Source organism: Rhinopithecus roxellana, chromosome 1 (assembly GCF_007565055.1).
Source record: "Rhinopithecus roxellana isolate Shanxi Qingling chromosome 1, ASM756505v1, whole genome shotgun sequence".
Lineage (NCBI taxonomy): Eukaryota > Metazoa > Chordata > Mammalia > Primates > Cercopithecidae > Rhinopithecus > Rhinopithecus roxellana.
Window position 1 is genome coordinate 148,511,797 of NC_044549.1, and position 21,859 is coordinate 148,533,655.

The following is a 21,859-nucleotide window of genomic DNA, read 5'->3' on the forward strand; positions in this document are numbered from 1 at the left end:
GCATTAAAATAACTCAACATATATGCCAGACTGTGAAGTTATTTTACTTCAAACTGTTTCTAGGTGGCATAGGATGTATATTCTGCTCAGAAAAGTTTCTTCCTTTCATAAAAGAAATTGTAGTGCTTCAATGAGATTGTGCATATCTGCTATTTCTCACATCAGTCTCTGGGATAAAAAGAAAAATATCAAAAATGAAAAACAATAAAGTACCTTTATAGCTTTGTTTAATTTCCTTCACTGACACTAATGTCACCCAAAATGTCCAAGAATATTGTGTGTCAAAATTATTTCTATTATACACAAAAAAATTAACTAATGGTTATTGATATTAAAACTGCATCAATGGTAAAAGCACATCATAAACACATGAGATGATGGTATAGCTTTAAAAAAATTTTTTGAATTAGTTACCAACATAAAAGCTTTCAGCAGAAGTGCCTTAAAAATTACATGCTGCATTACCAAGTAAAGGAAAACATTAATTGACTTTAGCTGACAAAAACACATTTTAACAGCATAAATTTGCTTTGTATTGTAGAAAAGTAAGAGTCATTGAGGTGAATAATATTAATGATATGGTTTATTTAGACATGGATCATTTGAATAGTTTGAAGTAGTTTCAGGTACAACTACAATTGCCTTTAATGAACAGCTAGATGTTGCCATTGATATTTGACATTGTAACCAGACTTGGACTTTGGCCTGTTATTAGAACATCTAATCACATTAGAAAATCTAAATTGTATAGCTATCTATTAAAACGTTAGAGGATATTTTTTGTCTTAAAAACAGTTAAATATTTTATGCCTGGAACAATTTCAGTGGGAAGGTAAATCTTTATATTCTCTGCAAAGGTTGAACAATTCTACTGGTTGGTGTGTTAGTCTGTTTTCACCCTGTTGATAAAGACATACCTGAGACTGGGAAGAAAAAGCGATTTAGACTTATAGTTCCACATAGCTGAGGAGGCCTAAGAATCATGGCAGGAGGATAATAGCACTTCCTACATGGTGGCAGCAAGATAAAATGATGGAGAAGCAAAAGTGGAAACCACTGATAAACCTGTCAGATCTCATGAGACTTATTCACTATCAGAAGAATAGCATGGGAAAGACCGGTCCCCATGATTTATACCTCCCCATGGGGGAATTCTGTTGCTGCAGTTCAAGTTGAGATTTTGGCGAGGACACAGCCAAACCATGTCATTCCACCCCTAACTGTCCCGACCTGCAGGACAGTCCAACGGGCCCTGGAAGGAGGAGTGGGAATGGAGGAGACAAGAAAACACGAGAAATGGAGACAAGACAAATAGCCTGATCAAGTCTCATTTATTGAATGCAGGGTCATGCCTTATATAGGCTGGCAGAGGAAGAGGTTGGGCCAGGGTGGTGACGGGAGGCTGGGTCTTCTCAAATTACAATCGCGCATGCGCCGTGGGTTTGTACTGTTCCCGGGTGCGGGATCGCGCCTGCGCCCTAGGCTGCATATCTTCCTGGGCGGGAAAATGTTTGCGGGAGCACGGGAAAGGTTGGCGCCTGCGGGAACAGTTTAAGCGCTTGCGGGAAAAACTTAGGCTCGCGGGAAAAGCTTTGGGCACTCACGGGAACAGTTTAGGCGCACGTGGGAAGGGCCCGCAATAAAGAACCCAGAAATGTGCCGTCTTGTCTCCGCTTTGCGGAGATCAAGCAACAGAGGTTGGCTAATTCCCGGCCTCATGGCTCCGGACACCTAACCCCTCCAAATCACATGTCCTCACATTTGAAAACCAATCATGCTTTCCCAACAGACCCCCCAAAGTCTTAACTCATTTCAGCATTAACCCAAAAGTCCACAGTCCAAAGTCTCAACTGAGACAAGGCAAGTCCCTTCCACCTATGAGCCTGTAAAATCAAAAGTAGGCTAGTTACTTAATAGATACAATGAAAACTCAGATCTTGGGTAAAAATACAGCCATTCCAAATGGGAGAGATTCTCCAAAAGAAAGGAGTTACGGTATCCATGCAACTCTGAAATCAAGTGTGGCAGTCAAATTTTAAAGCTCCAAAATTATCTCCTTTGACTCCATGCCTCACATCCAGGCCACACTGATGCAAGAGGTGGGTTCTCATGGTCTTGGGCAGATCCACCCTTCTGGCTTTGCAGGATACAGGCTCCCTCTCAGTGGCTTTTATGGGCTGGCATTGAGTGTCTGTGGTTTTTTCAGGCCCAGGGTGCAAGCTGTCAGTGGATCTACGATTCTGGACTCTGGAGGACGGTGGCTCTCTTCTCACAGCTCCACTACACAGTTTTCCAGTAGAGACTCTGTGTGCGGGCTCTGACCCTACATTTCCCTTCTGCACTGCCCTAGCAGAAGTTCTCCATTAGGACCCCACCCCTATAACAAACTTTTGCGTGGGCGTCCAGGCATTTCTATACATCTTCTGAAATCTAGGTGGAGGTTCCCAAACCTCAGTTCTTGACTACTGTGCACACACAGGCTCAACACTACATGGGGTGATTTCAGACTTGCATGGATACTGTAACTCCTTTGTTTTGGCGAATCTCTCCCATTTGGAATGGCTGTAGTTTTACCCAAGATCTGAGCTTTCATTGTATCTATTAAGTAACTAGCTTACTTTTGATTTTACAGGCTCATAGGTGGAAGGGACTTGCCTTGTCTCAGTTGAGACTTTGGACTGTGGACTTTTGGGTTAATGCTGAGGCTTGGGGCATCCACTCTCTGAAGCCCCAGCCCCAGCTGTATGTTGGTTCCTTCCAGCCAACGCTGGCATGGCTGGGAAACAGGACACCAAGTCCCTAGACTACATACAAAATGGGGACCCTGGGTCTGGTTCATGAAACAAAATTTTCCTTATGGACCTCCAGTCTATAGGAGGGACTACCATGGAGGTCTCTGACATGGCCTGGTGACATTTTCCCCCACGATCTTGGAGATTGATATTAGGCTCCTTCCTACTTATGCAAGTTTCTGTAGCTGGCTAAAATTTCTCCCCAGAAAATGTTTTTTTTTTTTTTTTTTTTTTTTTTTTTTTTTTTTTTTTTTTTTTTTTTTATTTTTTTGTCTATCACATAGTCAGACTGTAAATTTTCCAAACTTGTATGCTCTGCTTCTCTTTTAAAACTGAGTGCCTTTAAAAACACCCAAGTCAGTTTTTGAATGCTTCCTTGCTTAGAAATTTCTTCCACAAGATACCCTAAATCATCTCTCTCAAGTTCAAAGTTCCACAAATCTCTAGGGCAGGGGCAAAATGCTGCCAGTATCTTTGCTGAAACATAACAAGAGTCACCTTTGCTCCAGTTCCTAACAAGTTCCTAATCTCCATCTGAGACCACTTCAGCCTGGAGCTTATGTTCATAATGCTATCAGCAAGTATGTCAAAGCCATTCAACAAGTCTCTAGGAGGTTGCAAACTTTCCCATGTTTTTCTATCTTCTTCTGAGCCCTCCAAACTGTTCCAATCTCTTCCTGTTACCCAGTTCCAAAGTCGTTTCCATATTCTCAGGTATATTTTCAGCAACGCCCTATTCTATTGGTACCAATTTACTGTATTAGTCCATTTTCATGCTGCTGACGAAGACATGCCCAAGACTGGGAGGAAAAAGATGTTTAATTGGATTTACAGTTCCACATGGGTGGGGAAGCCTCAGAATCATGGCTGGAGGTGAAAGGCACTTTTTACATGTCAGTAGCAAGAAAAAAAATGAGAGAAGCCAAAACGGAAACCCCAACCCATCAGATCTCCTTAGACTTATTCACTATCACAAGAATAGCACAGGAAAGACAGGCCCCATGATTGAATTACCTCCCCCTGGGTCCCTTCCACAACATGTAGGAATTCTGGGAGATAACATCCAAGTTGAGATTTGGGTGGGGACACAGTCAAACCATATCAGTTAGAATAATAAAACATTATTGTTTGGATTAAAAATAATCTTTGCACATGACTATGACTCATTGTTTTCTTCAATGGAATTCATTGGTGTCAACTCATAAAAATGCTGAACAAATTATTTTCTGTTACTTCTTAGCTAAGACCTTGGGCCATGATGTTTCAGGAGGTTGTGTTAAGCAATGTGGGCAGGAATAAGTCATCCATTACAGAGATAATCACAAGAATTCAGGGCTCTGATCAAGCTTATTGATTCTACTTTGATAGATATTTTTAAAGAGTAAAGAAAATACCTGATACCAAAATATGTCATGTCAAATAGATATCTTATATTCATAATTGATTGGAAGATGTTTTTATTTATGAAAATTAGACATGTCTTTCATTTCAAGACCTTAGAATCAGCATTGTGAGTGCTGCCATTCAGGAAGAAAGAGGCTAATGATGGCAGTGACCACTCCAGACAGCCTGTTGCTGCCATCAAACGGACTGTAGCAGGGACGTGCAGCTGGGGATGCATGTTATGTGCAGCTGGCGAAAGCAAGGGACAAGTGGGAGCCCCACCCTTTCTTAGTTGGAGTAGGAACTCCCCAATGGCTGCTGCAACAGCACAGCTGCACACCTGGGCCTCCCACTCCATGGAGAAAGCAGGAACCAACCCCATCCCCTGAACAGCTGCAGCTTCCCAAACTGAAACTGAGGCTACCAACTCAGGCGTCACTGCACTCTTGGGGCCCAGAAATGCCCCCCCTGCCCCAGCAGGCTTGGAAGTGGCTGCTCCCACTGCCTGGCTTCTCCCTGGTGTTGGTGCCCTCTCCAGTCTCACCCAGCGTCAAGCCTGGGTGCCATAAATGTCAGCAGGAGGCAGACAGTCCCCTGCGTGAAGGGGCAGGTCCCTGGTAAGGCCACACCTTCAGGACAGTGTGGGCCTGAAAACTGAGACCAGGCTGTCTGTCCCACAGACTGGAGTGAGGACTTGTGGTACCTTTTCTGGGCTGCCTGTGACCACCCGTGGACCAACTGGCATGTACTTCCTCCCCTCTGAGACTCACAAAAGCTCTCCCCTCTAGTCTTAGCCAGAGCAGAAGAGAAGATGGAGAGATGACAAGAGGACCAGTTGCAGAGAGAAACTACCCTCTCTGCTGAGAGTTGAGCATTTGTCAGGGATGACCTGCCTGCAGAGAGAAGCTGATAACTGAAAACAGTTTAGAGCACTGTAAGACAATTAGTGTCCTATACTAAAGTAATGCTTTAACAAATCTAAAATATATGGCATTGAATGAACAGTTCAGAAGTTGAGATCAAAGGAATAAATATGGCAAATTGGGAAAATGGAGATCTATGTTATCTTGTGGCAAAAATTTGGTGAACTCTCACCTGTTATAACTTGAACAACAAGTTACAACTTGAGCTCACTACTCCTGTATCTCTAGGGTAAGGAGTTGTAAAATGCTACAGTATCAATTTTTATTTACAGTTACTTGCTGATTTTAGCAACTTTTCAAAAAACAATGAGACCAGAAAAAATGGCTGATTTTAAAGTAGAGATAAAGGGACTCACAGTATTTGAGAAGCCAAGTGCTTCTGGATTATAAACAGTGGGAGATAGAACTAAAATAGGCTTAGAAAGACAAAGGTTCAACGGCTGGGTGCGGTGGCTCAAGCCTGTAATCCCAGCACTTTGGGAGGCCGAGACAGGCGGATCACGAGGTCAGGAGATCGAGACCATCCTGGCTAACACGGTGAAATCCTGTCTCTACTAAAAAACATACAAAAAACTAGCCGGGCGAGGTGGCAGGCGCCTGTAGTCCCAGCTACTCTGGAGGCTGAGGCAGGAGAATGGCGTGAACCCGGGAGGCGGAGCTTGCAGTGAGCTGAGATCAGGCCACTGCACTCCAGCCTGGGCGACAGAGCGAGACTCTGTCTCAAAAAAAAAAAAAAAAAAAAGAAAGAAAGACAAAGGTTCAAGACCCCTCAATTAAGAAAGATTCACCCTTAATGTAAAAAACAGATTAATACTGTTGCTTTTTAACAAGAATATTGCTTCGGGTGGTCTCACACAGCCAATAGCAAATTAAGTATGTAGGTGAATTTCTTAGTCCATTTGGTCTACTATAAGAAAATATCATAAACTGGATAGATTTTATACAATAGAAATTTCTTTATCACAGATCTAGAGGCTAGGACTCCCAAGATCCAGACTGAGGTAGAACCGATTTCTGTTTAGGACCCATATTTAAGATGATGACTTCTTCCTGTATCCTTCACATGGTAGAAGAGACTAATCAGCTTTCTGAAGCCTCTTCTATAAGGATACTAATCTAATTCATGACTACTATGCACTTGTGATCCAATCACTGCCTAAAAACACAGCCTCCTAACATCATCACATTGATGATTACATTTCAACATATGAATTACAGGGGGACACAAACATTCAGAACACAGCAGGAAATAAAGTATATTTAAGAATTACATAACAAAGAATTTGGGTGGTTGTTGACACAAGAAATATTTTTGAGCCCAATAGTGTATTCATGATTCCAAGATGAGTTTTAATAATCTGGAAGTTAAATGGAATATTTTTAAAGCTCTCTGAAAGTTTTTGTTTGTTTATTTGTTTGTTTTTTAGTTTGAGAGAGAGGGAAGGTGGTGAAAAAATACTTTTGAAGTGAGATAAGTAGTCTAGCTGTAACTAAATGCAATCAGTTTATGAATCTAGCACCAATGGCTTTTGATAATTTTATAGATTTCTTTTTCAGTGTTCCTGATAACCTAGGTAATAATATTGTATGGAAAATTTTGCCATTAATGACTGAATAGAGAAGTATAAAAGTTGGACTGCATGCATCTGAAGGCAGATTCTGGAAACTTTCTCCTATTTGTGTGCTTATATTCTTTCTTTCTACATGTACACAGGAATAACAATGACAATGATTCTTGAAGCTTGGTATGTGCACTACTGCATAAGTATTGGTACAGGAGCTAGAAAGAAATTATTTAGGCAGATAGTGAGGGTGAGAGAGTGCTCAGTAAAGTTCCCTTTTCATAAAAAACAGCCACAAAATCGTTTCTAATATAAATCAGCCTGAAAAAAATCAAGCTGCAAGCATAGATAAGCAAATGCTTGCATAGGTAAATGCTGACAGCTGTGCCAATAGAAAAGGCTACCTGAAGGCCAGGCATATCCAACTGGGAGGCTCCATCTTCCTTTTCTTTGTCAACCATGTGTATTGTAAGGAACACACAAGATGGCGCCGGCCAAGTAGAAAATTTGCCTTCATAATAAAATGTTAGGGTTGGATAGCCAGCTTCTTTGCATGCTATACAAACATCACACCTAGTTCAACCAATCTCTCATGCTCTATGTAAATCAGACACCACCTCCTCAAGTTCATCTATAAAACCCCGATCATTTCACCATGGAACTGAAAGACCCACTTGAGAGCACCTCTCTCTGCAAGAGAGAGATCTATTCTCTTTTCTCTTTCTTCTGCCTATTAAACATTTACTCTTAAACACACTTCTTGTGTTTTCACGTCCTTGATTTCCCTGGTGTGAGACAAGAAACTTCGGGTATTTACCCCAGACAACAACGCTATTTCAGTATCACCTAAGCCTTACCGGAAATGCAAACCCTCAAGCTCCACTCAGACCTACTGAATCAGAAATTGTGAAGGTGGAACCCGGCAATCTATGTTAGAGCAAGCTCTCCGGGTAATTCCAATACACAGTAAAATTTGCGAACCACTGAGCTAGGATTAAATATCTATGCCTAAAACTATTCTATTTTAATGCATATCAAATAAGCATTTATGTTGATAAATTGTGGCATAGTGGCACATAAAATACTGATTCAACCTACAAAGAAAACTATAGATTTGAGGATATGTGGTAGTGAAGAAGTGTAAATGGTTTATCAGAAATTGTATTACGAAAGATATAATGAGACTGGTCTCAGAAAGCTTTGAAATTTGTGAAACAGGCAAAAACCCTGGAGCCACAAACTTACAACAGCAGAAAACAGTGCTGTACTGTTAAAGATGTACATGTCTCATGGAGGACATACTTGCCATAATCCTATAGAGTTGTGGCCACGGAGGATAACGGATAAGAAAGACCTTTCCACAGGATAGAACCAAAGGAGTCTTCATAGTGCTTATTCAATAGCTGTAAGAGATTTAAAATATCTTCAACACAAGAAGAAATAATACATGCTCAATGTGATAGATATTCTAAACACACTGATTTAATCATTGTGCTTTGTATGAATGCATCAAAATATCACATGTAACCCATTAATATATACAATTATTAAGTACCAATAATTTTTTAAAAAGAATTCTATAACTCTCAAAGAACAATAAATGCACTGCTTTTCTCTTTTTACAAATGGGATATATATATACCACTTTTTGTGTGCATGTGTACTTGGACAAATGAGAGATATTTGCTTATTTATGAATTTATAATTGTTGTACTACAGAAATCTGCCTATAGGCCATAGATTTTGAACTTGGAGTTTGATGCAATAAGTAAATGGAAATTCATGCTGTCATGTTTTGGGAAGGACTGAATTAATTTTTGTTTTTGTCCAACAAACTTAAAGTTTATTAATGTAAAATACATACTAAATACATTTAACAATAATAAAAATTGCTCTTATATGCATTCTTTTTTATTATACTTTAATATCTAGGGTACATGTACATAACATGCACGTTTGTTACATATGTATACTTGTGCCATGTTGGTGTGCTGCACCCATCAAATCGTCAGCACCCATCAACTCGTCATTTACATCAGGTATAACACCCAATGCAATCCTTCCCCCATTCCCCCTCCCCGTGATAGGCACCGGTGTGTGATGTTCCCCTTCCCGAGTCCAAGTGATCTCTTTGTTCAGTTCCCACCTATGAGTGAGAACATGCGGTGTTTGGTTTTGTGTTCTTGCGATAGTTTGCTGAGAATGATGGTTTCCTGCTGCATCCATGTCCCTACAAAGGACACAAACTCATCCTTTTTGATGACTGCATAGTATTCCATGGTGTACATGTGCCACATTTTCTTAATCCAGTCTATCACTGATGGACATTTGGGTTGATTCCAAATCTTTGATATTGTGGATAGTGCCGCAACGAACATGCGTGTGCATGTGTCTTTATAGCAGCATGATTTACAATCCTTTGGGTATACACCCAGTAATGAGATGGCTGGGTCATATGGTACTTCTAGTTCTAGATCCTTGAGGAATCACCATACTGTTTTCCATAATGGTTGAACTAGTTTACAATCCCACCAACAGTGTAAAAGTGTTCCTATTTCTCCACATCCTCTCCAGCACCTGTTGTTTCCTGACTTTTTAATGAATGCCATTCTAACTGGTGTGACATGGTATCTCATTGTGGTTTTGATTTGCATTTCTCTGATGGCCAGTGATGAGGAGCATTTTTTCATGTGTCTGTTGGCTGTATGAATGTCTTCTTTTGAGAAATGTCTGTTCATATCCTTTGCCCACTTTTTGATGGGGTTGTTTATTTTTTTCTTGTAAATCTGTTTGAGTTCTTTGTAGGTTCTGGGTATTAGCCCTTTGTCAGATGAGTACATTGCAAAAATTGTCTCCCATTCTGTAGTTTGCCTGTTCACACTGATGGTAGTTTCTTTTGCTGTGCAGAAGCTCTTCAGTTTAATTAGATCCCATTTGTCAATTGTGGCTTTTGTTGCCATAGCTTTTGGTGTTTTAGATATGTAGTCCTTGCACATGCCTATGTCCTGAATGGTATTACCTAGGGTTTCTTCTAGGGTTTTTACGGTATTAGGTCTAACATTTAAGTCTTTAATCCATCTTGAATTAATTTTCGTATAATCAGTAAGGACAGGACCCAGTTTCAGCTTTCTACTTATGCCTAGCCAATTTTCCCAGCACCATTTATTAAATAGGGAATCATTTCCCCATTTCTTCTATTTCTCAGGTTTATCAAAGATCAGATGGCTGTAGATGTGTGGTATTATTTCTGAGGACTCTGTTCTGTTCCATTGGTCTATATCTCTGTTTTGGTACCAGTACCATGCTGTTTTGGTTACTGTAGCCTTTTAGTATAGTTTGAAGTCAGGTAGCGCGATGCCTCCAGGTTTGTTCTTTTGACTTAGCATTGTCTTGGCAATGTGGGCTCTTTTTTGCTTCCATATGAAATTTAAAGTAGTTTTTTTTTTTTTTTCCAATTCTGTGTAGAAACTCATTGGTAGCTTGATGGGGATGGCATTGAATCTATAAATTACCTTGGGCAGTATGGCCATTTTCATGATATTGATTCTTCCTATCCATGCACATGGTATGTTCTTCCATTTGTTTGTGTCCTCTTTGATTTCACTGAGCAGTGGTTTGTAGTTCTCCTTGAAGAGGTCCTTGCCATCCCTTGTAAGTTGGATTCCTAGGTATTTTATTCTCTTTGAAGCAATTGTGAATGGAAGTTCATTCCTGATTTGGCTCTCTGTTTGTCTGTTACTGGTGTATAAGAATGCTTGTGATTTTTGCACATTAATTTTGTATACTGAGACTTTGCTGAAGTTGCTTATCAGCTTAAGGAGACTTTGGGCTGAGACAATGGGGTTTTCTAAGTATACAATCATGTCATCTGCAAACAGGGACAATTTGACTTCTTCTTTTCCTAACTGAATACCCTTGATTTCTTTCTCTTGCCTGATTGCCCTAGCCAGAACTTCCAGCACTATGTTGAATAGGAGTGGTGAGAGAGGGCATCCCTGTCTTGTGTCAGTTTTCAAAGGGAATTTTTCCAGGTTTTGCCCATTCAGTATGATATTAGCTGTGGGTTTGTCATAAATAGCTCTTATTATTTTGAGGTACGTTCCATCAATACCGAATTTATTGAGCGTTTTTAGCATGAAGGACTGTTGAATTTTGTTAAAGGCCTTTTCTACATCTATTGAGATAATCATGTGGTTTTTGTCTTTGGTTCGGTTTATATGCTGGATTACATTTATTGATTTGCATATGTTGAACCAGCCTTGCATCCCAGGGATGAAACCCACTTGATCATGGTGGATAAGCTTTTTGATGTGCTGCTGAATCCGGTTTGCCAGTATTTTATTGAGGATTTTTGCATTGATGTTCATCAGGGATATTGGTCTAAAATTCTCTTTTTTTGTTGTGTCTCTGCCAGGCTTTGGTATCAGGATGATGTTGCCCTCATAAAATGAGTTAGGGAGGATTCCCACTTTTTCTATTGATTGGAATAGTTTCAGAAGGAATAGTACCAGCTCCTCCTTGTACCTCTGGTAGAATTCAGCTGTGGATCCATCTGGCCCTGGACTTTTTTTGGTTGGTAGGCTATTAATTATTGCCTCAATTTCAGAGCCTGCTATTGGTCTATTCAGGGATTCATCTTCTTCCTGGTTTAGTCTTGGGAGAGTGTAAGTGTCCAGGAAATTATCCATTTCTTCTAGATTTTCTAGTTTATTTGTGTAGAGGTGTTTATAGTATTCTCTGATGGTAGTTTGTATTTCTGTGGGGTCGGTGGTGATATCCCCTTAATCATTTTTTATTGTGTCTATTTGATTCTTCTCTCTTTTCTTCTTTATTAGTCTTGCTACCGGTCTATCAATTTTGTTGATCTTTTCAAAAAACCAACTCCTGGATTCATTGATTTTTTGGAGGGTTTTTTGTGTCTCTATCTCCTTCAGTTCTGCTCTAATCTTAATTATTTCTTGCCTTCTGCTAACTTTTAAATGTGTTTGCTCTTGCCTCTCTAGTTCTTTTAATTGTGATGTTAGAATATCAATTTTAGATCTTTCCTGCTTTCTCTTGTGGGCATTTAGTGCTATAAATTTCCCTCTACACACTGCTTTAAATGTGTCCCAGAGATTCTGGTATGTTGTATCTTTGTTCTCATTGGTTTCAAAGAACATCTTTATTTCTGCCTTCATTTCGATATGTACCCAGTAGTGATTCAGGAGCAGGTTATTCAGTTTCCATGTAGTTGAGCAGTTTTGATTGAGTTTCTTAGTCCTGAGTTCTAGTTTGATTGCACTGTGGTCTGAGAGACAGTTTGTTATAATTTCTGTTCTTGTACATTTGCTGAGGAGTGCTTTACTTCCAATTATGTGGTCAATTTTGGAATAAGTGTGATGTGGTGCTAAGAAGAATGTATGTTCTGTTGATTTGGGGTGGAGAGTTCTGTAGATGTCCATTAGATCTACTTGCAGCAGAGATGAGTTCAATTCCTGGATATCCTTGTTAACTTTCTGTCTCGTTGACCTGTCTAATGTTGACAGTGGGGTGTTGAAGTCTCCCATTACTATTGTATGGGAGTCTAAGTCTCTTTGTAAGTCTCTTAGGACTTGCTTTATGAATCTGGGTGCTCCTGTAGTGGGTGTATATATATTTAGGATAGTTAGCTCTTCCTGTTGAATTGATCCCTTTACCATTATGTAATGGCCTTCTTTGTCTCTTTTGATCTTTGATGGTTTAAAGTCTGTTTTATCAGAGAATAGTATTGCAACCCCTGCTTTTTTTTGTTCTCCATTTGCTTAGTAGATCTTCCTCCATCCCATTATTTTGAGCCTATGTATGTCTCTGCATGTGAGATGGGTCTCCTGAATACAGCAGACTGATGGGTCTTGACTCTTTACCCAGTTTCCCGGTCTGTGTCTTTTCATTGGAGCATTTAGTCCATTTACATTTAAGGTTAATATTGTTATGTGTGAACTTGATCCTGCCATTATGATATTAACTGGTTATTTTCTCTTTAGTTGATGCAGTTTCTTCCTAGCCTTGATGGTCTTTACATTTTGGCATGTTTTTGCAATGGCTGGTACCAGTTGTTCCTTTCCATGTTTAGGGCTTCCTTCAGGGTCTCTTGTAAGGCAGGCCTGGTGGTGACAAAATCTCTAAGCATTTGCTTATCTGTAAAGGATTTTACTTCTCCTTCACTTATGAAACTTAGTTTGGCAGGATATGAAATTCTGGGTTTAAAATTCTTTTCTTTAAGAATGTTGAATATTGGTCCCTCTCTCTTCTGGCTTGTAGAGTTTCTGTCGAAAGATCTGCTGTTAATCTGATGGACATCCCTTTGTGGGTAACCCGACCTTTCTCTCTGGCTGTCCTTAAGATTTTTTCCTTAATTTCAACTTTGGTGAATCTGGCAATTACGTGTCTTGGAGTTGCTCTTCTCGAGGAGTATCTTTGTGGCGTTCTCTGTATTTCCTGAATTTGAATGTTGGTCTGCCCTACTAGGTTGGGGAAGTTCTCCTGGATGATATCCTGAAGAGTGTTTTCCAACTTGGTTCCATTTTCTCCCTCACTTTCAGCACCCCAATCAGACATAGATTTGGTCTTTTTACATAATCCCATACTTCTTGCAGGCTTTGTTCATTTCTTTTTCTTCTTTTTTCTTTAGACTTCTCTTCTTGCTTCATTTCATTCATTTGATCCTCAATCACTGATACTCTTTCTTCCAGTTGATCGAGTCATTTACTGAAGCTTGTGCATTTGTCACGTATTTCTTGAATCATAGTTTTCATCTGTCAGTTCGTTTATGGCCTCCTCTGCAGTAATTCTTCTGGTTATCAATTCTTCAACTCTTTTTTCAAGATTTTTAGTTTCTTTGCGCTCGGTACGTAATTCCTCATTTAGTTCTGTGAGATTTGATGGTCTGAAGCCTTCTTCTCTCATCTCATCAAAGTCATTCTCCGTCCAGCTTTGATCCGTTGCTGGCGATGAGCTGAGTTCCTTTGGAGGGGGAGATGCACTCTGATTTTTTGAATTTCCAGCTTTTCTGCCCTGCTTTTTCCCCATCTTTGTGGTTTTATCTGTCTCTGGTCATTGATGATGGTGACGTACTGATGGGGTTTTGGTGTGGGTGTCCTTCCTATTTGATAGTTTTCCTTCTAACAGTCAGAACCCTCAGCAGTAGGTCTGTTGGAGATTGCTTGAGGTCCGCTCCAGACCCTGTTTGCCTGGGTGTCAGCAGCAGAGGCTGCAGATGATAGAATACTGCTGAACAGTGAGTGTACCTGTCTGATTCTTGCTTTGGAAGCTTCCTCTCAGGGGTGTACTCCACCGTGTGAGGTGTGGGGTGTCAGTCTGCCCCTAGTGGAGGATGTCTCCCAGTTAGGCTACTCAGGGGTCAGGGACCCACTTGAGCAGGCAGTCTGTCCCTTCTCAGATCTCAACCTCCGTGTTGGGAGATCCACTGCTCTCTTCAAAGCTCTCAGACAGAGTCGTTTGCGTCTGCAGAGGTTTCTGTTGCTTTGTTGTTGTTGTTGTTGCTGTTTTTTAGCTGTGCCGTGTCCCCATAGGTGGAGTCTACAGAAACCAGCAGGCCTCCTTGAGCTGCTGTGCTCTCCACCCAGTTCGATCTTCCCAGGTCTTTGTTTTTCTTTTCTTTTCTTTTTTCTTTTTCTTTTTTTTTTTTTTTTTTTGAGATGGAGTCTCGCTCTGTCACCCAGGCTGGAGTGCAGTGGCCAGATCTCAGCTCACTGCAAGCTCTGCCTCCCCAGTTCACGCCATTCTCCTGCCTCAGCCTCCCGAGTAGCTGGGACTGCAGGCACCGCCACCTCACCCGGCTAATTTTTTGTATTTTTAGTAGAGACGGGGTTTCACCATGTTAGCCAGGATGGTCTCGATCTCCTGACCTCGTGATCCGCCTGTCTCGGCCTCCCAAAGTGCTGGGATTACAGGCTTGAGCCACCGCGCCCAGCCCCCAGGGCTTTGTTTACCTACTTAAGCCTCAGCAATGGCGGGCGCCCCTCCCCCAGCCTCGCTGCTGCCTTGCAGTTAGATTGCAGACTGCTGTGCTAGCAATGAGGGAGGCTCCGTGGGCGTGGGACCCTCCCAGCCAGGTGTGGGATATAATCTCCTGGTGTGCCCATTTGCTTAAAGCACAGTATTGGGGTGGGAGTTACCCGATATTCCAGGTGTTGTGTGTCTCATTTCCCCTGGCTAGGAAAAGGGATTCCCTTCCCCCTTGCGCTTCCCAGGTGAGGTGATGCCTCGCCCTGCTTCAGCTCTCACTGGTTGGGTTGCAACAGCTGACCAGCACCTATTGTCCCTCACTCCCTAGTGAGATAAACCCAGTACCTATGTTGAAAATGCAGAAATAGCCTGTCTTCCGTGTCTCTCTCACTGGGAGCTGGAGACTGGAGCTGCTGGACTGAATTAATTCTTAGTGTGAGGACAAGAGTGACATGTATATCTGAAAATCAGATTGCTAAAGAAAGTGAGAACCAGCCTTTAAATTTATTCTTCTGTTCCACTTTGAAAAAATAACTTGACTATCTTCACCCTGTTTTGCATTAAATGCTGCCATGTGCTTGAGTTCTAGCCAATGAAACTTGAACAAAGTATTTTTGCCACTTTCAGACCTGCCTCTAATACTTGTGCTCCACCATTACCCCCTGCTCAGGTGGCACTGGCATTGAAAATTCTTAGTGTTATTTTGGAAGCCACATGTTGAAGACTACAAAGCCTGAAAATGCCTAGTACTTGAATAACTTCATGGAAAAGAACACATACGTTACAACCAGTTGCCAAGCCCAACCCCGCCCCCCTATCTCAAGATGTGCATCTAGTTGGACTGCTATGAACAAGCAATGTACGTAAATTGTGTTAACTTATAATATTTGAGGCTGTTTAGAAAAATCTCTTTAGCTTACTTATAATAAAAAAGCCTAAATATAATAATATATTCGGCCGGGTGCGGTGGCTCAAGCCTGTAATCCCAGCACTTTGGGAGGCCGAGACGGGAGGATCACGAGGTCAAGAGATTGAGACCGTCCTGGCTCACACGGTGAAACCCCATCTCTACTAAAAAAAATACAAAAAACTAGTCGGGCGAGGTGGCAGGTGCCTGTAGTCCCAGCTACTCGGGAGGCTGAGGCAGGAGAATGGCATGAACCTGGGAGGCAGAGCTTGCAGTGAGCCAAGATTGCGCCACTGCACTCCAGCTCAGGCGACAGAGCAAGACTCTGTCTCAAAATAATAATAATAATAATAATAATAATAATAATAATATGTTCAATAATACAATAGAACATGACTGAACTCAGAACCTCAGAAAATAATTTTTGATTCTACTACACCATGCTGCTGGCAATAACTTTTACAAAGTAAAATCTCTAATACAAATTTATTATTGACATGAACTTTTCTCTATTATTACATTTATCCCCAATATGAATGTATATTTCTAGCTTTCTTTTTAACTCAAAGAAATACTAATTAAATAGTTGCTTCCTATTAAATGCTGAAGCTTTAGAAATCAATGAAAACCCTCTACTTACAGGTTAGATCAGATGACTGAAGAACTGTATTGGTGAGGCTTATGCCCAGACTCAGTTTATATGAGGACAGAAACTTCTTCATAGTCACATGCTGTACAAATAATTTTAGTAGTTTATACACTTATATCACTAGATTAAAATGCATATAGATTCCTAGATTTAGGTCTTGTTTAAACAAGTTGGAAATTTGTTCAACTAACTAGGTGCTTTTAGGGAACTCCAGATTTTTTTTTTTTTTTTTTTTTTTTTTTTTTTTTTTTTTTTTTATGATCTTTCATCTAATCCCTAAAAGAGAAGGTTGGATTCATGATCAAGCTTTTAGGAACTTCTGTAATATATGAGATAAACATTTCCTATGCCACTCAATATGTCACATCTCTTATCATATGCATTTGTGCAGTTTTACTATTTATTCAGAATTCAATAATACAAGTGCTTGTACTCATTTTATTTTCATATTTGCTGCAGCTTTCATTTTGGTATCTTATATAGTTGCTCATGAATATTTGTACAATGAAGGAGTGGCACTTTCTGATGTCAAATTCTTTGCCAGCATTCTGAAAAGTAGCGTAAATAAATCAGTGTGGATAGTAGCATGGATCTATACATTCTACTTTAAGGTTATAACAAATGATGGTAGTGATGAGTTGCTTTGAGAAACATATATTTTATCTAGAATAAGCCAGGGCAACTCAGCTAGGTTTTATATTTTTGTATGGGCTGTTTTAGATGTACTTTCTTACTTACATCCTTTTAATACCTACTTTTTAGAAGGACCATTTATTTGAAAAAAGAAAACTGAATAAATGTTTTGTGTACATTTTTACACTAATAGTCTAGAAATAAGTTTCAGTACAAATTGAAACATCCTTTTAAAAAAGTTCTTTACTATTTACTCATTGACCAAATAAAGAACTTATTATTTCTAGCTTAGATAAATTAATAAATTTTTCCAATTAAACTTGTTTTTTTATGGAGCAGGGCTGAGGATATTTCTAATTACATCTCAACAGCTTACATAATTCAAAGAAAGCAGGAGATGATGAAAATAATAGTTAATATGAATTAAACACATCCCAGAGACCCTTACATAATTAAGCATTATAGGAAAGGAGAAAGGTGGAGATGTTGCAGAACTAAGGATAAATATAGAATATTATTTATTACAATTACAGTAACTTTCCCACTGGAAATACTGTCAATGTTGAGCTACAGGGCTTGGTAGCAGATACTAATTTTAGGTTCATTTAGTATAACTTCCGTAATTTGGGGTCCTTGTATTCAGAATTCCAACCTGAAACTGTTTACTAATGAAGACAGGGCTAATACTACTTAAATTCAAAAGTGGTGACAAAGCCAGAAGAAGGAAGAAAATTAACAGCTTAATTAAGAAAAACACTGCATTGTTATATTTCAATATGTTAGAGAAATTACTCACACCTATAATTCATTTGTACAGCAATATATTCGTCACAGAATCAATTGCTAAATTGGAAATTAACAAGTGGATTTTTTACCTCATTTGGCTCCTTTCTGAAAAATAAATTAACACAAAAATTTCCTAAATGGTTCTGTGTTTTGTTTGTTCTTATTGCTGTTTCATAGTAGTCATATAAATGTTTACATTGTTGCAAATAAAACCCACCTGTATTCACATAACTATTTGGGTTTAAGTTTTGAATGGGTTTAAGTTAACTATTATTAACAGATGGTTATCGTTCTTTACCAAACTAGTTTACAGTCAGAAACTGTGATGGGAAATATAAAAGATTGTGTAGTCAAGAGACCTTGGTTCAAATCTAGCTTAATACCTGATTGTATGCAACTTTATGCAAGTTACTTCATCTGAAACTTGAAAATACTCTATTCTGTTGTCATAATGGAGAAAATATATGTTTAGTGCTAAATGTAAAAACTTAGAGTGAGCACTTAACAAATATTATTTATGTTTTTAAAAGTTAAAATCAAAGTTTACATTTCTTTGTCAATGAGCCTTCTCCCTTTATGAAGTTATGTTAAACATTCTGATTTTATTTAAATTACTTGGGTTTTGCAAATTCTGTTCCCACAAAAGTAGACTTAGAGACAGAGATTAACATGCAATAAGATTTATTAGGAAACTCTTCAGATTAATAACTTTGATAAAAAGAGAAGGAATCAGGATTGGACAGAAGAATAAATTGAGCTTCAGTAACTCAGCTGACCCCATGGGGAGCTCTAAAACTAGTATAGACCTTCATAGTTAGTCTGATGACACCAGATGAAAGTTGCCCCTGGGATGTAGGCACACCTTGAGTGAAGCAGTTATGTTAAGCCTAGAGAAACTTCCAGAAAAAGTAATAAACTGGCAACACTCCCAGCAACTAGGGGAATAAATCCTATAATCCTAAAGGGGGACTTGGATGATGCATAACAGAAAGGTACATCACAGTGATTAAAAATCAGACATCCAAAGTATCCCTGTTTGCACATAATACAATCCTACATCTATTAAACTCCATAGTCTCAGACCAAAAGCTCCTTGATCTGATAAACATCTTCAGCAAAATTTCAGGATACAAAGTTTATGTACAAAACAACTAGCATTCCTATACACTAACAACATTCAAGGTGAGAACCAAATCAAGAATGCAATACCATTCACAATAGCCACGAAAAGAATAAAATATTGGCCGGGCGCGGTGGCTCAAGCCTGTAATCCCAGCACTTTGGGAGGCCGAGACGGGCGGATCACGAGGTCAGGAGATTAAGACCATCCTGGCTAACACTGTGAAACCCCGTCTCTACTAAAAAATACAAAAAACTAGTCGGGCGAGGTGGCGGGCGCCTGTAGTCCCAGCTACTCGGGAGGCTGAGGCAGGAGAATGGCCTAAACCCGGGAGGCGGAGCTTGCAGTGAGCTGAGATCCGGCCACTGCACTCCAGCCCGGGCGACAGAGCGAGACTCCGTCTCAAAAAAAAAAAAAGAATAAAATACACAGGTATACAGCTAATTAAAGAGGTAAAATATCTCTAGAATGAGAATTACAAAACACTTCTTAAAGTAATTGGAGATGACATGAACAAATGAAAAAATATTCCATGTTCATGTATTGCTATTCCTATCAAACTACCAATGTTATTCTTCACAAAACTAAAAACAACAACAACAACAAACTGTTGCAGAATTCATATGGAACTAAAGAAGGGCCTGAATAGCCAAGGAAATCCTAAGAAAAAAGAACAATCCTGAAGGTATTCCATTACCCAACTTCAAGCTACACTACAAAACTATGGTAACCAACAGAGCATGGTGCTGGTACAAAAGCAGACACATAGACCAGTGGAACAGAAGAGAGAGCCCAGAAATAATGCTGCACACCTACAACCAATTGATCTTTGCCAAAATTGACAAAAATGTGCAACAGCAAATGAACTCCCTATTCAATAAATCTACAGAAATCAACTGAAGATGGATTAAAGAGTGAAATATAAAACCTAAAAACCTTTCAAAACTCTGGAAGGTAATACTCTTCTGGACGTAAGACCTGGCAAAGATTTCATGATGAAGATGCCAAAAGAAACTGCAACAAAAACAAATATTGGCAAATACAGCTAAAGAGCTCTACGGAGCAAAAGGAGCTATCAACAGAGTAAACAGACAACCTACAGAATTAGAGAAGGTATTTGTAAACTATACATCTGAAAAAGGTCTAATATCTAGCATCTACAAGGTACTTAAACAAATTTACAAATCAAAAACAAACAACTCCATTAAAAAGTGGGTAAAGTACAAAAACAGATACTTTTAGAAAGAAGACATAAATGTGGCCAAAAAGCATGTGAAAAATGTTTAGCATCAGTAATTATTAGAGAAATGCAAATTAAAACCACAATGAAATGTCAATCAGATAGGCTATCATTAAAATGTTTAAGAATGGCTGGGCGTGGTGGCTTATGCCTGTAATCTCAGCACTTTGGAGGCCTAGGTGGTTGGATCATGAGGTCAGGAAGTTCAGACTATCCTAGCCAACTTGGTGAAACCCCATCTCTACCAAAATACAAAAAATTAGCCAAGCATGGTGGTGCACACCTGTAGTCCCAGCTACTCAGGAGGCTGAGGCAGGGGAATCACTTAAACCCAGAAGGTGGAGGTTGCAGTGAGCCGAGATCATGCCACTGCACTCCAGTCTGGTAACAGATCGAAATAAATAAATAAATAATAATAAATAAATGTTAAAGACTAACAGATGCTGGTAAGGTTGTGGAATAAAGGGAAGGCTTATACACTGCTGGTGGGAATGTAAATTAATTCAGCCATTGTGGAAAGCAGTTTGGTGATTTCTCAAAGAACTGAAAACAGAATTACCATTTGACCCAGCAATCTCATTATTGGATACAGACCCAAGAGAATATAAATCATTCTACCATGAAGATATATGAACATGTATGTTCATCATAGCACTATTCACAATAGCAAAGACATGTAATCAATCTAAATGTCCATCAATGGTAGACTGGATTAAAACAATTGTATTACATATGCACAATGAAATACTATGCAGTCATGAAAAATAATGAGATCATGTTCTTTGCAGGAACATGGATAAAGGTGGGGGCCATTATCCTAAGAAAACTAACAAAGGAACAAAAAACCAAATACTGCATGTTCTCATTTATAAGCAGGAGATAAACTTTGAGTACATATGGACACAAAGGGAACAGCAGACACTAGATTCTACTGTAGGGTAGAAGGTTGGAGGAGGAAGACAATAGAAAAACTACCTATCAGGTACTATACTTATTACCTGAGTGACAAAATAATCTTTACACTAAACTCCTATATAACAAAAAATTTACCTATATAAAAAACCTTGTACATGTAATCCTGAACCAAATTTTAAAAAATAAGACATCCAGTGTCAAAATATTTAGGTTTAAATAATGATTCTGACGTTTATTATGTGCATGACCTTAAACAAACTGTTAACTATATCCATGCAGAAGAATCATCTGTATATAACATATCTATATGTTTATATATATAATTAACATAGTTCCTTGTAGATGCTATTTTTGTATTTAGTTTTTTTAGTGATTGGTAAGATATATATGTTATAAATTTTAAATATAAATTAATTATATATAAGTTAATTATATATAAACACATATAAACATATATAAACATAAACATATTATATATAAGTTAATTATATATAAACATATATAAACATATATTAACATATATAATTAATTTATATTCAAAATTTATATCATATATATCTTACCAATCACTAAAAAAACTAAATACAAAAATACAAAATATGTTATCCATTCAAATAATGCTTGACATATAATGTCTCCATTGAATATCAGTTGTTGCTGTATAATTAGAGGGATCATTATGTCAGGGAACTTGTAAATGAATTATTGAAAATTGTGTGATTGGAATAACTTACAGTTTAACTTGTCTTAGTGTATTTGCAATACCTAATTTATAGCATCTTTTGAGAACCAAGAATAGGCTAAGAGTTTGTATTTGAGCCTGTTTTGATTTTTTTGGGAAAGAAATTTTTCAAAAGAAAGTAAGAAATCAGTGCTAGAAGGTAATAATCATAATGATCAACTGGACTACTAATCAATAGCTGCTAGCTGCTAGGGTGTTGAACTGAAATGCCATTGTAACTA